The sequence below is a fragment of the Pleurodeles waltl genome, chromosome 6, assembly GCF_031143425.1.
Source record: "Pleurodeles waltl isolate 20211129_DDA chromosome 6, aPleWal1.hap1.20221129, whole genome shotgun sequence".
In the NCBI taxonomy this organism is placed as follows: Eukaryota; Metazoa; Chordata; class Amphibia; order Caudata; family Salamandridae; genus Pleurodeles; species Pleurodeles waltl.
Window position 1 is genome coordinate 948,592,814 of NC_090445.1, and position 21,281 is coordinate 948,614,094.

The window sequence follows — 21,281 nt, forward strand, 5'->3', positions numbered from 1 at the left end:
ACCCAAAGATATTTGGACCCCGCTGAATAATTTCTTAGCGGCCCAAGACGAGTGAGTGATATATCCAAAGAAGCACGGACAGAACACTGACCCCTCTGTACGTTGGCATCTACGTCAGAAAAGGTGAATGGCTGTTGTGGACTGGTTGTATTCCCCACCTGCTCCTTTTTGTTTATATTTGTTGATGTCCCTTATTTAACTGCATGTTATATCTACTGCATCTCTGGCAGAAAACTGCCCCGTGGTAATTCCGTACAGATCATGTCTTCAATCAATAGATGGGAAATTTGCAGAACAAACTGAACTCTAATAATTAATGCGTACCTGTCTGATTTCTCCTGTACGGAATAAATGTTAATATCGCAGTGGGGAGCTTTTGCTCTTTAGAATATGGTGCTCTGTAGGGACTGTTGTTTTATTTTTATATGTTTGATATGATAAAATCAATAAATAAATAAAAATAAACAAATTATCAGGGGGAAGATTCCTGCAAAAAAAAAAAAAAAAATGGCGCACATATGGTGGAGTTAGGGGGGCGCTAAGGGGAGCAAGAAAAGTGGCACTGCATTGTGTGCAGCACCATTTCTCATAAATATACCCCAAAGTTTGGTAAAGGATACGTCAGCTATTTATGGTGATTGTTGAATGATAACAAGCCTGAATAGGTCACTAGGAAATCATATTTCCAATGCCAATGATCTGATAATTTTTTTATGAAAGGTTACGATAAACAAACTAAACTTGACGTATTGATTGTGAAAAGAATATGTTACAGTCTATATACGCATTGAAGGGTAGACTGTTATTTCTCTGTATTAAAGCCTGTAGATACGTATTTTGTTACGCTAAATGTCACAGATTACCTTTGTAGGGAAGGATTTTGTTGTTGGTTACCACCTCAGACAAACCCTAGAGAGAGATGATTTGCACTGTAAGAAGCCTTGCTAAAATCTCTTCCTAGGTGTCTGCCAGGATCGTTTGAGAAACACAACATTAAACAATACATACAACCATACATACAAATATATATCTGTTACATAGTTACATGGAAGGCTTTTGGGACCGCACTGGAACATCTGAGTGTCATTTACACTCTGCTTCCATCCATGACAGTGTACTGCATGGGGGAGTTGTTCTATCCAAGTTAGTGATTGGATCACTTGCTTTTTGAATGATGACATTTTCTGATCACGTGTACATTCACCAGAAAATGGGTGTGCTTCAGTATCAGTGCTCGTTAGCCAGTCGTTTAATTTTCAGTGCCTAAACCAATGAATGACACAAAAGGCACTTTCATTCATAAGTAAGACATATTGGCATTGCCAACATTTGTTAGGTATTTGGCAGTGTTTAAGGTTAATATTTTATTCTGGTTTAGTGTTTAACTGCTAGGTTGTACTGTTTTCTTTTATTATAGGCAGATTTATTTATAGTTAATGTTATGTTATTTGTAATGCTATGGGGTGTTGGTAATGGCATACTTCATCAACTTATTAACAAAATAAATCAAAGTTTGTAGTCAATAACTTTGTAGGATATTGGCCATTGTTTTATTTTTTAAACACTATAGAAGTGTATTTTCAGAATGTAATTGGTAAAGTTAACCATAAAATGTCTCCGGTGTCAGTTTCATCTGCAGAGAAAATATGGTTAGTTCTAATGTTCTCCACCCCATGCATTTTCAGCAGAAGTTATCTCTTTCTATTTAAACTGGCTGCTTCGTTTTATGATGTGGGTCAGCGCAGTCAGTCCCTAAAAGCCGTTCTTTATGATTGGGTAGATCAGACCAATGAAATCAGAGACCTAATTTGACTGAGGTAAATGCAAACGACAATCCTGCCAATGAAAAGTTCAGGGGCTTCTAATGAGCATCCTGCTGGTAGGTAACTTTGTGGCTGGTGTTGGAGGATGGGCAAGGAACATGATGGGAGATGGTCCTGGTGGCGTGAGGTGGCTGAATCTGATTATGGGATTGGCGCACATCATAACTGGCAGATCCTTCACTGGAAATAACAGGATGCACATCCTACTGTTTTAGCCAATCATACTTTTATGCTCCGTTTCTGAATCCATACTTATGATGCTAACAGTGTTACTGCAATTCCCAGACTGAAAAATGCTATTGACTTAGGCCCTGATTCTGACCCCGGCGGTCTGAGACCACCGGGGCCAGGGTCGGCGGGAGCACCGCCGACAGGACGGCGGTGCCCCGCAGGGCATTCTGACCGCGGCGCTTTGGCCGCGGTCAGATTTGGAAAACCGGCGGTCTCCCGACGGTTTTCCGCTGCCCTTGAGAATCCTCCATGGTGGCGGAGCGCGCTCCGCCACCATGGGGATTCTGACACCCCCTACCGCCATCCTGTTCCTAGCGGGTCTCCCGCCAGGAACAGGATGGCGGTAGGGGGTGCCGCGGGGCCCCTGGGAGCCCCTGCAGTGCCCATGCCAATGGCATGGGCACTGCAGGGGCCCCCGTAAGAGGGCCCCACTCTGTATTTCAGTGTCTGCTTTGCAGACACTGAAATACGCGACGGGTGCCACTGCACCCGTCGCACCTTCCCACTCCGCCGGCTCAATTCTGAGCCGGCGTCCTCGTGGGAAGGTTGATTTGCCCTGGGCTGGCGTGCTGCCTTTTGGCGGTCGCCCGCCAGCCCAGGGCAAATCCCAAAATACCCTCAGCGGTCTTTCGACCGCGGAGCGGTATTTTGGTGGGGGAAGTCTGGCGGGCGGCCTCCGCCGCCCGCCAGACTTAGAATGACCCCCTTAGTAGCTATGCTTGACTAAAGGTGTTAAACGGGAATTAGGTACTTTGCAGCAAATTCGTCCAATAAAATAAAAGTAAAGAAAAGTTAAAATAAACAAATAGTAATAGTTTGTTCAAAATAATGTCTGCTTCATGTGCACCACTGCAGTTTATATTCGGTTTATAACATTTAGAACTCCTTAGGACTGACCTATAGGCATGGGGTGTCATCAAGGGCAAAATAAGTGTATGTGCTTTTATTTAAACCAATTTCTGGCAAGCTGAATAGCTGATCCATGTTTTTTTTGTTTTTGCATATCCTTATTTTTCAGTTTCAACAACAATACAAACATGCCCGTGTGTGAGGTCGTCAGCCCGTGCAGCTATACATTTCTCAAAATAATCACCTTTTACCCTTGTCCAACAAAAAGAAACACCACCTTGCACCTGCGCATTTTATCAGATCCCCGAACAGGTCCTGCCGTTGACAAGATCTAAAGGCGGAGGATAGACAATCCCAGCTCAGGCAGAAGAAAATATATGACAACATTAAACAAATACAAAAACAGTTAGTAGACCCACCTTAATGTTCTCCATGGTGACATCCCTGCATATTGTACACTTCATCCAGAGGTAGGTATCTACAGCATACTCTGCCTATGATGGCCTGGTATCACCCTTCGCTCACAACACCTTGCTTACAACTTTTGTAGATAAATGTCCCACGTTGTTATCCCCTGTTAGTCCCCACGCCTTTGCTGGGCATTGGAGAGAACCGCCGATTTGGCCTTTGCCCAGCACAGCATGGGTGGAGCCAGATTGACGTGTCTTGCGCAGCCAATGATTTCCATGCCATCACAATCTGGCGCTTACATGATACAAATGGCAGACCAATTAATCTATGGCGATATTCATCTGCTTTGGCTCTGGGTCAACTACTTAGCAGGCAGGACTCCGGTGAGGGCGAGACCACAGTGTCAACCAAGGCAGCGGTATTCCTCATCACCTCCCAGACTCACTGCACCTTCGGGGCAGTCCCGCACCATGTGAAAAAATCCCACATCCATAACTCTGCATCATGAACAATTTGATTGGACACAGAGAACACGCGTGATAGGCACTGGGCTGTGAGGCATGTTTGGTGTAAATAATTAAATTGGGTGAAATGAAAACGTGAGTTCCATGAAACATCCAAAACCTGCCGTAGGGCCTGAGTCCATTGTGTGTCTGTCAAGAGGAGGCGAAGGTCTGCCATCCAGCAGTTCCTGGACTTGGCAAATAGCTTCTGCCCCGTCCCAGGAGAGCTGCTTAAGGGGCCATGATGACTTTACATGTGCCCACATATGCCAACGGTGTGAAGTGGGAGTGCAGTTATACACCCTGTCTACTCCTGTATCCTGGTCATGGTTAGCACATGATGGACATCCCCATAAATCAGGAATTGCCTAGCTGGTAGGCTGAACTCCTCACAAATCTCTGGAAATGAGAGAATCACCCCCTCTACATAAAAATCTTCCATCCGAGTCACACCAGCATCCTTTCAGCAAGGCATGTCGTTGTGTTGGGTAAAGTCTGAAAAGTAGGCCACTGCCATACTGGTATAAGGGGTGGGTAGGGGAAGGAGCTTCATGGTCCTGTCTATAGTTCAGCCAGCTACGCCTGGAAACCATCATTTGTGGTGTTTCCCCAAGTGTACTGAGACCGGGGTCAAGATCCACCATACTTGGTGGTCCCCCATAAGAGGTGCATAATCTCCAGTCTCTAACATCATGCAAACTTTCTGAACCACCGTAACTCCACTACAGGTGGGCAGCAGTAAAATATAATTCTGCGTTAGGTGCTCCAAGCTGACCACCTAGCAGGGGACTGTACAGCCTGTCTAGCGCTGCTCTGCCCCGTCCCTTGCCCCAAATCAGTTCCACCAGCAGTGACTTGAGTTCGGTGAAAAAATGCAAGGTGGCACAAGTGGGAGAGCTGAAATTAGTACAGCTGCTGTGGCAGTACCAGCATCTTTGAGGTGGCCACCGGCTCATTGGCAATAAAGGGAGAGATGTCCAGAATAGTAGCAACCTGCGCACTGAACCAAGGGCTCTAAATTCCTCTCTAACAGGTCGGTGTCAGAGTTGTATATGCTTATACATATTTAAAAGTATGACATTGCCATTGGAGACATGCCCTAGAGAGATCACTGCTCTCAGGCTCGGAGACTGGGCAGAGAGGGAACAGATAGGAATTGGTCCAGTCGACTTGAAGACCGGACATCGCCCCAAACTCCTCCAACAGCACCATCATCCCCAACAAAGCAGATTCCAGGTCTTGCAAGTAGATCAGTCTTACATCAGCATACAACAAGATCACATGGCTGCCCCCCTGAGCTCTGACTCTCCACTCCTCCACCCACATACATAACTGACAGACCAATGGCTCCATAGCCAGGGTGAAGAGTAAAGGGGGCTGTAGGCATCCCTGCTGGATGCCCCTGCTAATATCGAATGCATCAGAGATGTACTGGCCTATCTTGACTCTAGTGCAGGGGCACCCGTAGATGCTCTTGAGCCACCACAAGAAACCGGCCCCCCTCCATTGTCTTAAGCTTGCAAACAAGTAATCCTACCTTAAGGTGTCAAAGGCCTTTTTAATGTTAAGCAGGATCGGCACTGGGACATCAGTGGTGTCTACCTTGGACTGAAGGAGTTGCAGCAATCAACGGATGTTGAGAAAGGTGCTTTGCCCTGGTATGAAGGCATTTGGATCCTCATGTACCAAGGTGCTGAGTAATAGAAGTAAGAAGTAATCTGTTCGCCAGGACCTTCCGCAGGATTTTATCATCCAGATTCAGCATCAAATGTGGCCTACAAGATTGCACATCCATGGGATCACAGTCCGGCTTTGGAAGAAACACTATCAGAGCCTTGTGGACCATGTCAGGAGGTGCCCAGTGTCACAGGCTGTGGTGTAAACTTCCAGGAGTTTGGGTGTCAGAATAGCACTATAGGTGGAGTAATATTCTTTCAGGAGACTGTTGGTACCTGGTGTTTTACTACAAGCAATTTTCAAAATAGCCAGGCGCAGCTGATTGGCCACCTGACCATGTTCAGCCTAGGCAGTGGGATCCCCAAAGGTACTTATGCAAGGGGGAAACTGGAGGACCTGGTACAGCCACATAAAGGGAGCTCACAGAGGCTGCATTAAGGTTGTCCTGTGTATTAAGACTCACGTCATCGTCCACTTATAGTGCACCCAGGTGTGGTGTGAGTGTTCATTGACTATAAGCCACACCAGCTTCCTAACCACATGGCCTCCTTCCCCCTGCAGTCTGGCAAGGTAGGGACTATGATCAGGCCTCCCAGTCTTTGCTCTAAGTCCCTATGTTCCTTCCACATTTCTATTACAGAATCAAGTTGAGCAGTGGGCCGCAGTTGATCTGTCTCTAAGTTATTCATATCACTCTCCTTGGCCAGTAGGTCCCTGCACAATATTTGCCAGATGCCCCATGTGGTAGCAATACAGAGTTGCTTGATCAGAAGCAGAGCCAGCGTTAAGCTCAAAGTATTCCTTCAGAAACTCTGCAAAGCTCTCTTGTAACAGAGGGTCAAGGTGTCAGCATCAGGACAGTGCACGCTCTACGGGCGACAAAAATGCAAAAACCCATTCTTTATGCAAGAGTATAATAAATGCATTATGTTTATATGCAGTATGTTAACCTTTTGCATTGCAGAGTTTAACCATGAAAAACACTATTAATGATGTTTGCAATAACTGTTCATTTGCAAGGTATTGCTGCAGGCTTACTGAGTGTGTTAGGGTGTGGTCCCTTTCTAGGACCTTCTAGAACCTTTCCCTGCAGCATGACTGGGTGTGGTTTGTGGGCTGGGCCAGACTCTATATAAGGGAGCCAGCTCAGCTCCACGTGCTCACTATTCAGAGGTCCCGGTGCAGAGCAGCAGCAACTTCCTGAGCTCCTGATCCGGAGGCCTACTTTGATGTTCCAGGGCTGCCCTCATTATATTGGTGATCCTTGAGCAGGCCTGCAAGGCGGAGGTCGGGCTGGGCCCCTGACCCCGTTCTTAAAGACTTTCGAGTTTTGGGCCTAGTTGTGAAACTTTCAGTGTGCGCGATTGTTTCATGACATTTGCACATTCTTGTTCAAATCAGCAGTGTGCGTGATTCATTCCTAGCATGTAAACCTTGACGTTCCGATCGGGTGCAGTGTGCGCGATCACTCCATGGCATTTGCATATTCATGTTCGAATCAGCAGTGTGCGCGATTCATTCCTAGCATGTAAAGATTGACGTTCAGATCGGCAACAGTGTGCGCGATCAATTCATGGCATTTGCATATTCTTGTTCGAATCATCAGTGTGTGCGATTCATTCCTATCATGTAAACCTTGGCATTCAGATCGGCAACAGTGTGCGCGATCACTTCATGGCATTTGCATATTCTTCGAATCGGCAGTGTGCGCGATTCATTCCTATCATGTAAACCTTGGCATTCAGATCGGCAACAGTGTGTGCGATCATTTCATGGCATTTACATATTCTTGTTTGAATCTGCAACAATGTGCACGATTCAACCCTGGCATAAAGGGCTTGGCTCTTAGTTCAACAGTGTGCGCGATTATTCAATGGCATTGAAAACTTTGGTGTGTTGTGTTTGTTGAGGTGCACGCATTTATCCCAAGCTTTTGGATTTTCTGGGAAGATGCTTAATTCAAAGTGCGACATTCTTTGTGCATATTAAGTCCCTAGTACAATTCATGTTGTTTCCAGGGACTTTTTCAGATAGCCTTTGTCCTCATGTAAAAATGCAATGTTTGTTCTGAAACATTATTCTAGCAGGTTCTTGTATTCTAGACAGTATGTGATATTTCATGAAAAGCATTGTATTGACCCATTCTTGATTTTGTCCAGGTACCTAGATTTCTTGAGGTCTAGTTATAGTAATTTCTTAGGTTATCCATGGTTACAGTATGAGAACTCTTAGAACCATAGTCTATTGAAAGTCAATGTGATTATATCTTGATATTGTGTTGTTTAACCTCTTGCTTCCTACAGGTCTCCTTCCCAGCTGTTCCCTACCTAATCCCCTTTTCCCCCACTTGGACTCTCTCAGGCTCTGTGGTATTTCTATCAGAGCTTTGGAGCTGTCTAGTGGTAGACATGTTGGGAACGTGCGCAAGCCCCAAGGATCTGGTCTCCCTGACACAAGGAGTGAGTCAGTCTGTAATCTTCACATCAGGATTCTGGGGCAGGGTTGGCCCCCATCTCCAAGAAAGCAGGAGTGGACAGTGGTCTGAGACCGTGTCTGCAAGATATTCCATGCATGGAATTGCAGAGATAAGAGAGGGCATGCAAAGAAACACATCTCTGTGGGAATGTATTTCATGAACATGTGAGTAAAAGTAGTATTCACACACCTACAGATGCTGAAGACGCCACATATTGCAAACACTATGGGGGACCATCAGTCCCCCAGATGACTGATAATCCTGCAACAGGCTACCCCACAACGGGGAGGATCACATGGTCCATAGCTACATTTGGAATGCAACTGAAGTCGCCACCCAACAGGAGAAGCGTGTGGGGGTTGTGCAGCAGGGCCAACGTGCGTCTTTCCATAAAAAACAGATGACCCATATTGGGGGCATAGACAGCCACCATCACCAAGGGTTTGCCCTCGAGTCTCCCCTCGACAGTGACATACCTACCATCCAGGACAATTGTGTTGGCATCATAGAACCCCCATTACAACCTAAGGGCACAAGCCGATACTGCGGTACCATAAACCTGGTCCTTCCATTTCACATGCATTTTGAGGAGTTCTGTCTTGGTCAGGTGTGCCTCTTGAGGGTATGCCTCCTGTATGTGCCATTGTTTGTGATAAGAGAGGACCTGATAGCGCTTAGTCGGAGTGGCCATACCCCTAACATTCCAAGTAATAACATTGTTTTGGGGGTTCAGGTATAACCATGTGAGCAATGAATTAGGAGGTAGTAAATGTCAAGAGGGTACACCCCACACCACTGCACTACACTGACCTCCTGGTCAGTGTTCGCTGCCCTCCATTTCCTCTGGCTCCTGCTCTGCCTTTGCTGGGTCAAACTTAGAGTCTCCTAACTCTCAGTTCGAGGCCCTCCTCCACCCGCAGGCTTTTCCCTGCGCCTCATCCCTGGTGGTCTAGTGGCCATCACAAGTAAGTATTTCCTTTTCTTTTCTTTCTCTCTGTCGCTCTTTCACTCTTGACTTTTCTGCCTTTTTCATTTATATCCCTCGTTTTTCTTTAGTTCTTTTTCCTTTCTCCCCTCTTTCCTCTGCCCCCTCCCCCTTACCAAGCACCTTTCCTGCCCTCCCGCCTCCCAGCTAACTGCTCCCCCAACCCCCTCCCCTTATTAATGGCAGCGGCAGCGCTGTGAGAGGGTAACTGCACTGACCTCCTGGTCAGCGTCTGCTGCCCTCTCCAGCTCCTTTGGCTGCTGCTGCCTCTGCCTTTGCTGGGACGAACTGAGAGTCTCCTGACTCTCAGTTCAAGGACCTCCTCCACCCGCAGGCTCATCCCTGCGCCTCATCCCTGGTGGTCTAGTGGACATCACAAGTAAGTATTTCCTTTTTTTTTCTTTCTCTCTGCCGCTCTTTAACTCTTGTGTTTCCTGCCTTTTCTTCTATCATCCCTCATTTTTCTCTAGTTCTTTTTCTTTTCTCCCATCTTTCCTCTGGCCCCCTGTGAAGAACCTTTCTTGCCCTGCCAGCTGACTGCTTCCCCGCCCCCTCCTCTTCTTAAGGGCAGCCACAGCACTGTGAGAAGGCAATTGCACTGACCTCCTGGTCAGCGTCTGCTGCCCTCCCCAGCTCCCCCGACTGCTGCTGCCTCTGATTTTGCTGGGATGAAATGAGAGTTTCCTGACTCTCAGTTCAAGGCCTTTCTCCACCCGCAGGCTCATCCCTAAGCCTCATCCCTGGTGGTCTAGTGGGTATCGCAAGTAAGTGTTTCCTTTTCTTTTCTTTCTCTCTGTCGCTCTTTCACTCTTGTGTTTCCTGCCTTTTCTTCTATCATCCCTTGTTTTTCTCTAGTTCTTTTTCCTTTCTCCTCTCTGCCCCCCGTGCAAAGCACCTTTTCCACTCTCCCGCCTCCCAGCTGACTTCTCCACCCACCCTTTCCCTTTCTCAATGTCGGCTGCAGCGCTTTGAGAGGGCAACTGCACTGACCTCCTGTTCAGCGTCTGCTGCCCTCCCCAGCTCCTCTGGCTGCTGCCTCTGCCTTTGCTGGGAGGAACTGAGAGTCTGCTGACTCTCAGTTCGAGGTCCTTCTCCACCCGCATGCTCATCCCTGTGCCTCATCCCTGGTGGTTTAGTGACCATCACAAGTAAGTATTGTTTTTCTTTCTCTCTGTTGCTCTTTTACTCTTGCATTTTCTGCCTTTTTCTTCTATCATCCATCGTTTTTCTCTAGTTCTTTTTCCTTTCTCCCCTCTTTCCTCTGCCCCCTCCCCTGCAAAGCACCTTTCCTGTCCTCCCACCTGACTGCTCCCTCGGCCCCCCTCCCCTTCTTAATGGCGGCCGCACGCAGCAGATGCACCTCTCGTGCGCCAAAGGCAAGCCTGTCTGTGCCTGGACCGCACCCAGCACTAGGAACTCTGGAACCCTGGATCTCTGTTAACCACCCCCTGGACTGCCTCTGTTACAACTCCAAGACTGTCCTCTGCCTCAACACCGGACGTCTCAACAACTGCTTCATCATCTCCCCCAAGGACACCCATGGACCTTTCACCTGCAGGAACTGCAACTTCAGCACCAACCTCAACAAACCGAAGGTACTCTCTGCACACAAAGATACCAACAGCCCCCACAACCCCATAAACTGCCTGCTCCTGAACATCCTCACCCTTTACAAACACGCCATAGAACTTTGGGACCTGATCGACACCACCGGACCGGACATCAATTTCCTCACCGAGACCTGGAACAACCCCACCTCAGGTCCAGACATTGGCATCGCCATTCCCGATGGCTACAGCATTCTAAGGAGGGAACGGTTCTCCCGTACGGGCGGAGGACTTGCCATCGTACACAAGTCCTCCCTATGGGTCAAGGCTATTCTAGAAGAACACTGCACCACCATGGAACACCTTTACTTCCTGGTCCACTCCAACCACAACTCCTCCATCCGTGGCACCTGGTGTACAGGCCACCTGGTCCTGCCCAGCTTTCATAGACAACATCGTAGAGATTGATATCCCCCAGGGCCTGGTGTCAGTCGACTACCTCCTCCTTTGTGACCTGAACTTCCACCTCGAGGACCGCACCACTTGAAACACCACTGCTCTACTCGAAAACCTCACCACCCTTGACCTCAGACAGCTGGTCTCCACACACACATCACAGGACACCCAATGGACCCCATCTTCACCTCAAGCAACCGGATCACCATCAAGACGATCTCCACCCCAGACTGGACCGACCAGCGCTGCATACACTTCACAGTCACCGCACCCAGAAGCCGCACCCACACCTCCAGGACCCCCACAGGAAATGGAACAAAGTCACCAATGAGCAACTCACCTCATTGCTCGCCAAAACCCTCCCTCCCCCTCTGATGATGCCAACACAGTAGCGCACAATCTAAACGCATGGATCACAGAATGCGCCGACACTCTAGCACCTCTCTGGCTGACATCCACCAAACTCGTACCTAAGAAAGCCAGCTGGTTCACCACCGAACTCCAAGAATCAAAGCATACCCCCAGACATTTAGAGAAAAAATGGAGGAACAGCCAGTCCAGCAAAGACCTCGCCTCAATCAGAGCCACAACCGCCACCCACCCATGAAAAATCAAAAATGCAAGAAAGGACGCACTCGGGGAGTGCATCAACTCCTCCTCACACAACTCGAAGGAACTCTTCTCAGTCATCAATGAGTTCACAAATCCCCCCTCTGAAGCCAGCAGCATCCCCCGTCACCGGACCTCTGCAACAACCTTGCTTCCTTTTTCCACCAAAAGATCCAGGACATCTATGACAGCTTCCTCCAGGAAAATCCTGGCACCGGCACCTGCGACATACCCACCACACCCCCAGAACCTGCCCAGACCATCTACGACTGGGCCACACTCACCACAGAGGAAAGAGCCAACATCATGAACAGCACCCACTTCGGAGCCCCCTCGGACCCCTGTCCCCACCACATATACATCAGAACCAGCACATCCATCGCACCCAAGTTTCGTAACACAATCAACTGCTCGATCAGCATGGGCACCTTCCCTGAGGACTGGAAACACACTGAAATACTCCCTCTCCTGAAGAAACCTTCAGCTGACCCATAAGAACTAAAGAATTTCCACCCCATCTTGCTGCTACCCTACCCTCCCAAAGTACTAGAGAAAGCAATCAACGTACAACTATGGAATTTCACCGAGGCCAACAACTCCCTCGACAGCTCCCGGTCCGGTTTCTGCAGCAACAACAGCATGGAGACAGCACTTCTGGCAGCCACCGATGACATCTGATTACTCCTAGACTGCAGCCACACAGCTGCACTCATACTCCTTGACCTCTCAGCAGCTTTCGACATGGTCTCCCACAGTACTCTACGCCTCAGACTCCACAACATAGGAATCCATGGACGAGCCCTGGAATGGATCCACTGCTTCATCTCTGGGAGGACGCAGAGGGTCAGACTCCTGCCCTACACTTCCATACCCACAGGAGTTAACTTCAGAGTCCCCCAAGGATCCTCACTGAGTCCCACACTATTCAACCTATACATGGCCCCTCTTGCTGCCATCGTCAGAAGCCATGATATGAACATTGTGTCTTATGCCGATGACACACAACTCATTTCCCTCACTGAAGACCCAGACACGGCCAAAAGGAACTTTCACGCAGGAATGGAAGGTGTCGCCACCTGGAAGAGAGCAAACTGCCTCAAGCTCAACTCCGACAAGACGAAGCTCATCATCTTCGGAAACGCCACCTCAGTGTGGGACACCTCCTGGTGAACAACATCCCACAGTGCCCCCCCCCCACACACACACCGAGCACAACCACAACTTAGGAATCATCCTTGACTCTTCCCTATCCATGATCCTCCAGGTAAACTCTCTGACCTCCTCCTGCTGGCACACACTCTGCAAACTTTGGAAGAGCTTTAGATGGATCCCAGCAGACTGTCGCAGGACAGTCACCCACGCCTTAGTCACAAGCAAGCTCGACTTTGCCGGCACCTCAACTAGGAATATCAAAAAACTTCAACTCATCCAGAAGACCGCCGCCAGATTCATTCTGGACCTACCTCTTTCACTGAGAAAACATCTCCTAACACCTGAGGACCCTCCACCGGCTGCCAAAAAGCGAATCACTTTCAAGCTTCTCACCCACACCTACAAGGCCATACACAACACAGGACCAGCCTACCTGAACCATTGCGTCTCTTTCCACACCCAGCCAGATCCCTCCGCTCTGCTCAGATGGCCCTGGCCACCGTTCTTCACATCTGCAAAACCACCGCCGGAGGACAATATTTCACCTACACTGCCTCAAAGAGCTGGAACAACCTCCCCTACACCTCAGACAACGCCAGTCGCACACCATCTTCAGGAAAAACCTCAAGACGTGGCTCTGCGGATGAACCCCCAGCACCTTGAAACCGTCAATTGTGCTTTACAAATATTGATTGATTGATTGATTGACACCAGAGCACCCTCAGTGAGAGCACCATCGTATCCTACCCCATGTCATCCCAACCGAAGGTCATGCTGCTAGTGGTCATAGCAAAGAAAAGCAGAAGTCCCAATCCCCAGCCAACAAAATGACCAATAACACAGTGAACATGTCTTTGGATGAATTCAGCCATCAAACAGAAGCATCCAAACAAATTAAAACTTGAAGCAGTAATGCCTGCAAGTCCATTATGGAAAGCTGGAGCGTGGGTGTCAGAGCAACTAATCGCCACTATGTACTGCTGTTGGTGAAAGTCCCATCAGTCTGCACTGGCTCTTCCTATCCTCTGAACTGGCAACCAGAGCCCACACATGCATTATTAGAGCCTGCTTTCCACCCCCTAGCAGGCAACAGGATAAGGTAATAAATCATCAGTCACACGGGGTGCTAATGTTGGACCTCTAAGGTGTATCAGAGGCACTCCTGGATTGCAGGGCCTCAAAGAGGTTATAAAATAGTGCACAACACCTTTGACAAGGTTCATGAACCACTTGTTCTGAGGTTGAAATGAAATGAGGCTTGTGTGTTCAGAGCCTCCATTGCCGCGTTGTGAGCCAACTTCCAGGGTCCTGAGACAGGATTGGTTTGCCTGCCAGGCCCTTAGCATGTAGTCAGGTGTAAGGATGCTCTGGATTCAGGGAAAAGTGGATTTGGTCACAATCTATGACAACAAGTTTGGGGGTAAAGAACAAAGCATATTGAAGGCCCAAGGCATGCAGCTGAGCCTTTGCCGCATATGAGGTGCGGCAGTACTGTACTTCCGTGGTATAGTCCGGGCATACAATGATTTCACAATTCTTAAAGTGCTAGTGATCCTTCATCCTAAAAAGATGGAGGAGCATGTCTCTATCTCTATAATTGTGGACCCATGCCATCATCTGGTGTGGATGCACCCCCAGCAGTTAGGGTCTGCCCAGCAGGTGTTGGAGAAGAGTTTCGGTATCCAGCCAGCCATCACCATCTCTGACAGCCATTGTTTAAGAAAGAGTTCTACATTAGGGCCCTTAGTGCATTCCATGAAGTCCACAAATCGCATATTATTACAGCGAGAATGGCTTTCAGTGCCGACTTCTTTGCTTTGCAAGAAGACAATATTGGCTTTCATCTCCTGCACCTCGGTCTGCAGGTCTTGCACTGTGGGCTGTAAACTAGTCAAGGCAGCTTTAATGTCATTGACCTACTCTGCCAACTTGTGGTGATCCGTGTGGAGCAGTCAGACATACATGAATACTGAGTCAATTTTAGATTCAAGCACAAACTTGGTATCCAGTATAACCTGCAAGATGTGCTCACATTGGGTTGAATTCTGCTCCAAAGTGGTCTCTAGATGGCATAGTGCACCACCCCCTCTACCACCACATTGTCCTGGGCCTCAGGTTGCCCTCCCACGGTGGGATTCTTGTTTGTCTTAGGCTTCTCAATGATATAGCAGTGCCGGTTAGACCCAGGGGTTATGTTGACAGGGCTCCCTGAAGTGCAGGAGGCAGACACAGACTCCCACAGGGTCAGCAAGGGATGCCAGGGCCCCTCATTGCACTAGGTCTAGTTATGACACTGCAGAGGTGATGTCCCATGCAGGTGAGAAGCGTTCATCACCAGGTAACACTCAATGGCACAGGCCACCACACAGGGGACCCCCTCCACAAATTCACAGGCAGCAGGTGAAAGCCCCCAGTCTAACTACTTAGGGGCTGCAGGCACCATGACACAGTTTAAGAGTGGGGTCCCCCCAATATTAGGCAGATGGATGTGGTGCAGGACAAGGAAAGGTCCCTTCATCAAGCTAATAGTCCTAGAGAGTTTCCAAGGGGACTCAGAGGTTGACTCATCCACTGTGACCTGCATGCTCTCTCCAGGCATGCCACCGCCCCATCACAACATCCTTGTGGGGGGCCTCCATTCTTTAGGCCCAGCAATGGCTTCAAGGTCATTGCAGGAGGCCTTTCCTATCAGGGCTTTGGTCCATGATGCAGGAGCCTTTACCTGATCTCAATTTTAGACCATCAATTGCCCCCGCTGCTGTATTCTCAGCTCTGTATGGGTTGTGCCTCCTGCATCATAGGGGCTGCAGAGCACTTAGAGTTGTTGTGAGTTTCCACACCCCTCTCCTATGGTGCCAGCCCAGCCAGAGGCTCAACTCCCTACACGTGGCCAGGCATTACTGGCCACCAGGTCCTAGGCTCGTGGCACCATGGGGTGCTAATTCCTACATGGGTGATGCCTGTTCACAGGCCCCACCATGTCAGGGGAGGCTGCTGATGCATCCTGCAGCTTCTGTTCTCCATGAGCCTCATGAGTCTGCACCATGGCATGGTCCAGCACCAGCTCTCACAGGCATGCTGGAAATGTACTATGGATGGTCCCCTGGTCTGCTGAGAGTGCTGATAAACACAGACAGATTGTATGGGGGGGAACACCAGACATCCCTTCTATCCTAGATGCAGTCCTGAGGACCCAGGATATTGACAGATAAAGCCGAGCTCAGACAGAGCTCAGACGAAGATGGCCCCATCGTCCCTCAGCTTCGCCCCGCCCCAACAGCTGATCCATGTTATCACTAGGTAAAAGTAAGTTCTCTTAGGTTATGTATAAAATAAAAAAGATCATTAAATGGGATGGCATCGCTAAAAAATGAATACTGCTGTTTGCATTTGAACTTCTCACTCCTGCTGTCAAGAATGCATTGACAAGCAGCTCTCCATCTTTGGCTGTACATGAAATAGGACCATCACTTGAAAGGATGTGGTGCTAACCTACGTGCTCATCAAAACCAAGGACTGATAAGCTTTTTGTGTCAGGAAATCGCTCCCCCACGTCCGCAGCACCACCAAGCTGTGCCCTTGTCCTTGACCCCGCAAACGCTGCCGCTCGCGTGTTTAAGGCCCTCCTCCACCCGCAGGCATCCGCCTGCGCCTCATCCCTGGTGTCTAGTGGGCTCTGGTAAGCGTCACTAGACTTGTGCTTTGTGCTGTTCATTTTATTGTGACTCGTTTTCTGTACCTGTGACTCGTTTTCTGTGCTTTGAAGTATTGTGCCGTTCATGTTATTGTGACTCGTTTTCTGTGCCTTGGGACTCGTTTTCTGTGCCTTGTGACTCGCTTTCTGTGCCTTAAAGTATTGTGCAGTTCATTTTATTGTGACTCGTTTTCTGTGCCTTGTGACTCGCTGTCTGTGCCTTGTGACTCGCTTTCTATGCCTTAAAGTATTATGCAGTTCATGTTATTGTGACTCGTTTTCTGTGCCTTAACTCAGTGTGCCGTTCATTCCTCAGTTTTTCCTTCTGTTTTTTTCTCTGCTGCTTTTTGCCCCTTGTGCGCTCCCCTTACCGCTGACTCTCTCTGAGCCGCTTTCCCCGCTGCTGCCTCCCTGCGGCCCCGCCCCCTTGCGCCCCCATTCGCCGCTCCCTCCCGACCTCCCAGCTGCTCCTCCCTCCCCTCTCCCTTCTTAATGGCGGTCGCTGCGCCACCCCCCTTGGTCCGCGAGACCCCTGCACCCCCAGCCGCCACTACACAGCCAACCAACTCAACGCCCTCAATCCCGGCTGAATCACAGCATGCTTCCAGTCCTCACCAAGGAATACCAATACACCCTTCTCATGCCGCAACTTCTCACGACGAAACCAACAAAGACTGAAACCAACCACCTCCACTGCATACTCCTCAACACCCGCTCCGCACGCAAGCACGCCATCGAGCTCTGGGACCTGCTCGACTCCATCGCCCCAGACGTAGCCTTCCTGACCGAAACCTGGTGGAACGACTCCTCGGCGCCCGATATCGCAATAGCCATCCCGGACGGCTACAAGATCATCCGTAGGGACCGCACGAAGGGAATCGGAGGAGGAATAGCCATCGCCCACAAATCCACCCTCAAGGTCGACACCCAAACTGACGACTCCCTCAAGACCGCCGAACACCTACATTTCCGCATCCACACCAACCCCAACACCACTCCCAGAGGAACGCTCATCTACAGACCCCCCGGACCATGAGCACCGTTCAGCGAATCCCTTGCCGACCTCACCAGCACCCACTTACTCACCTCAACAGCTTATATCCTCCTCGGGGACTTAAATTTCCACCTGGATAATAACAACGACGCCAACTCCACCACTCTGATCGACAACCTCACCAACCACGGCCTCAGACAACTCGTCGACACACCAACCCACATCATTGGCCACACGCTTGACCCCATCTTCTCCTCAAGCACCCACGTCACCTTCAACCATACCACCGTACTCCACTGGACCGACCACCACTGCATCCATTTTACTTACAAGAAACATACCGAGCACCATCACACCCAACAACCACCCCACCGATGCTGGAGCAAAGTTACAGAAGACCAGCTTACCAACACCGTTGCCCAGAACCCACCACCCAACCCCACCGACCCAGACACCACCGCCCACAACCTCACTCTGTGGATCAACGATTGCACCAACAGCCTTGCGCCACTCAAGAAACCCACCGACAACCAAACCAGAAAAAAACACCTCTTTCACAGACGAGCTCCTAAATTCCAAATGCGACTGTCGGAAGCTAAAAAAGGAATGGCTCATCAAACGCATATCTGACAGCCTCACAGCCCACAAGGATGCCACCCGCAAGCACCACCAACTCATCAGACAAGCCAAACGATCCCACTTCAAAGACCGCCTGGACAACAACGCACACGGCAGCAAAGACCTCTTCCGCATCGTGAAAGAACTCTCCAACCCCAGCTCCAACATCAGTGACATCCCTCCATCCCAAGAACTCTGCAAAGCACTGTCCACCTTCTTCCACTGGAAGATCACCGACATCCACAACAGTTTTGACGCCACTCCCATGCCAGAACCCACCCCGAACACTCCGCCTGTGCAAACCACCTGACCTCCTGGACCAACGTGAACGACACAGAGACATGCAAGTTCATGAACTCCATCCACTCAGGATCTCCGTCAGACCCCTGCCCCCACCACGTATACAACAAAGCCGACTCCACCATCGCCCCCCAACTACGGAAGGTCATCAACATCTCCTTCGAAACAGCGACATTCCCTGAAAAATGGAAACGCGCCGAAATCCGCTCCCTCCTCAAGAAGCCCAGAGCAGACCCCAACAACCTCAAGAACTTCCGACCGATCTCCCTGCTCCCCTTTCCAGCAAAGGTGATTGAAAAAATCGTCAACACACAACTAACCACCCACCTCGAAGACAACGGCATCCTAGACCCCTCCCAGTCCGGCTTCAGACGAAACCACAGCACCAAAACCGCCCTTCTCGCCTCCACAGACGACATCAGACGCCAAATGGACAACGGCGAAACATCAGCCCTCATCCTCCTGGACCTATCTGCCGCCTTCGACACAGTCTGCCACCGCACCCTGGAATCACACCTCCACGAAACCGGAATTCAAGGAAAAGCCCTCAACTGGATCATCTCATTCCTCTCCGGCAGAACCCAGAGAGTCCGCCTTCCCCCCTTCCGCTCCGAAGCCACCGACATCATCTGCGGCGTCCCCCAGGGCTCAGCCCGACGCTGTTCAACATGTACATGGCCCCCCTCGCACAAGTGGCTCGACAACACAACATCAACATTCTCACCTACGCCGATGACACCCAGCTCATTCTTTCACTCACCAAAGACCCGCGCACCGCCAAAACCAACCTCCACAAGGGAATCAAAGCCATTGCCGAATGGATGAGAAGCAGCCGTCTGAAACTAAACTCGGACAAGACGGAGGTCCTCATCCTCGGACCCACCCCCTCCACCTGGGACGACTCCTAGTGTCCTACTGCACTAGGAACCCCACCAACACTGACTGACCACGCTCGCAACTTGGGCTTCATCCTCGACTCCTCCCTCACCTTGTCTAAACAGATCAACGCATTTTCCTCCTCCTGCTACAACACACTCCGCATGCTCTGTAGAATCTACAAGTAGATCCCTCCAGAAACCAGAAGAACTGTGACACAGGCCCTCGTCAGCAGCAGACTGTACTACGGCAAAGCACTCTACACAGGCATCCCAGCAAAAGACCTACTACGCCTCCAACGCATCCAAAATGCCTCCGCCAGGCTGATCATCGACGTACCCCTCCACAGCCATATCTCCCACCACCTGAGAAACCTTCACTGGGCCCCGTGGACAAGAGGATCACTTTCAAGGTTCTTACCCATGCTCACAAAGCGCTCCACAACACCGGACCAGCCTACCTGAACAACAGACTCAGCTTCTACACCCCCACCCGTCAGCTCCGCTCCACCAACCTCGCCCTCGCCGTCGTTCCCCTCATCCGAAGAAAGACCTACGGCGTCAGATCCTTCTCATACCTCGCCGCCAAAACTTGGAACACCCTCCCCACCAACCTACGACAGACCCAAGACCTACTCACCTTCAGAAGACTCCTCAAGACCTGGCTCTTCGATCAGTAACAGTACCCCCTCCCCCCCCCAGCGCCTTGAAACCCTCACGGGTATGTAGAGCTCTTTATAAATCGAATGATTGATTGATTGATTGTGAGTTTTAGAGAGAGAGTTGGGCATTGTTAGACCTGACAGCCTTAGGGTAGCCACCCCTAACTTTTTGCCTACCTGCCTCCTTCCCCTTTTTGGACACTGTTTTTGCTGGTTTTAGGACTCTGCACACTTTACCACTGCTAACCAGTGCTAAAGTGCATATGCTCTCTCCCTTAAAACATGTTGACATTGGTTTATACCTAATTGGCTTATTTAATCTACTTGTAAGACCCCAGTAAAGTGCACTACATGTGTCCAGGGCCTTTAGATTAAATACTACTAGTGGGCCTGCAGCACTGATTGTGCCACCTACATAAGTAGCCTCTTAACCATGCCTCAGGCCTGCCATTGCAAGGCCTGTGTGTGCAATTTTACTGCCCCTTCGACTTGGCATTTAAAAGTACTTAACAAGCCTTAAACTCCCCTTTTTCTACATATAAGTGACCCCTAAGGTAGGCCCTGGGTAACCTATAGGGCAGGGTGCTATGTAGATAAAGGGCAGGACATGTACCTGTGCAGTTTATATGTCCTAGTAGTGTAAAACTCCTAAATTCGTTTTTACACTGCTGTGAGTCCTGCTCTTTTCATAGGCTAACATTAGGGCTACCTCATGTACTGTTTGAGTGGTAGATTCTGATCTGAAAGGAGTAACAGTGTCATATTTAGTATGGCCAGAATGGTAATACAAAATCCTGCTGACTGGTGAAGTTGGATTTAATATTACTATTTTTGGAATGACACTTTACAAAGTGAACATTTCTCTGCACTCAAATCCTTCTGTGCCTTACAATCCACATCTGGCAGGGTTAGTTGACAGCTCCCTTGTGCATTCCACTCAGACAAACCCCAAACACACACTTGCACACATCTGCATATTGAATGGGTCTTCCTGGGCTGGGAGGGTGGAAGGCCTGATACTCACATGTCTAATGACAGTAGCCTGCCCTCACACAAAGGACTGCCAAACCCCCTACTGGGACCCTGGCAGACAGGATGGAACTGAAAGGGGACCTTGTGCACTTCTAAGCCACTCTTTGAAGTCTCTCCCACTTCAAAGGCACATTTGGGTATTCAAGCAGGGTCTCTGACGCTAACAACTGAGACACTTCTGGACAAGATACCACTAGAGAAGAAACCCTGGACCAGCATCTGCAACCTGCCAAGAGGTACTGCCTGACTGCCCACCAAAGGACTCACCTGTCTGCTTTTCTGCAAAGGACTGCTGCTCTACTGTTGCCCTGCTGCCTTGCTGTCCTCTGGCTCTGCTGAGAAGTGCTCTCCAAGGGCTTGGATAAAGCTTTCCTCCTGTTCCCTGAA